Source organism: Marmota marmota, unplaced genomic scaffold (genome assembly GCF_001458135.2).
Source record: "Marmota marmota marmota unplaced genomic scaffold, marMar, whole genome shotgun sequence".
Classification (NCBI taxonomy): Eukaryota; Metazoa; Chordata; class Mammalia; order Rodentia; family Sciuridae; genus Marmota; species Marmota marmota.
The window spans coordinates 17,732,154-17,732,995 of NW_025999853.1; positions in this window are offsets into that span (position 1 = coordinate 17,732,154).

Below are 842 nucleotides of genomic sequence, written 5' to 3' on the forward strand. Positions count from 1 at the left end.
GTTTCCTTCCTTCCTCCCTCCCTTCCTTCCTTCCTTAAACAGAACAAAATAAGTAACAGTAAAGGGCACATGGGGTGAAGTCCAGAGGAGACCAGGTATGCGCTAGCTGAGTCCTGTCCTCTCCAGAAAAAAGTCACATAGGATGCACTCAATTCTTTTATCTGGTATTGACAACTGCAATATGTTGTCAACCAGGAAACTCCTTGGAAACCAAGTGCCCAGAGTTTTTATTATTTATTGGGGGCTTGTCACCTAGGCATCCTTTGATTAACATGAGGAAAATTCTAGGCTTGTGGGGAAAAAAAAGCAGATGTTCAGAACAAACCATATTGTTTGCACAAACGATTTAGATACAGTAAATCTCTCATCACTTATCCTGAAATCCAAGATGCTAGCCAAGGGCCAAAAGGCCAAGCTTGAGAACAAGATATCTAAAGCACAGCAGTCATATCTATTATACTTTTTTGTTGTTACTTTTGCACAATGGTTTTTGTAAAGATTTTTCAGTAGAGTCAAGTAGTATGCTTATGATTACATCCAACAAATATGATTATATCTCCTTTCTTGTGCAATTTTTTTGTTTTCCCCTAGTCAATAATTGCTTCTATTTGTTTATTGTTATTGTTTGCTCACTTAATTTTCTAGGTCACTATTACTAATTTTTTCCCCTAAAAGCTGACAGAATTGTAAAAGAATAGTTAAGCAGTAAGATTTGAAAGGTAACTTGGGGGCATATTATAAAAAGTCTTGTCTGCCATTTTCTGTGGACTGAATGTTTATGCTTCTCCAGATTCATAAGTTGAAATTCTAGCCAGCAAGGCATTGTGATCAGGAAATTGGGC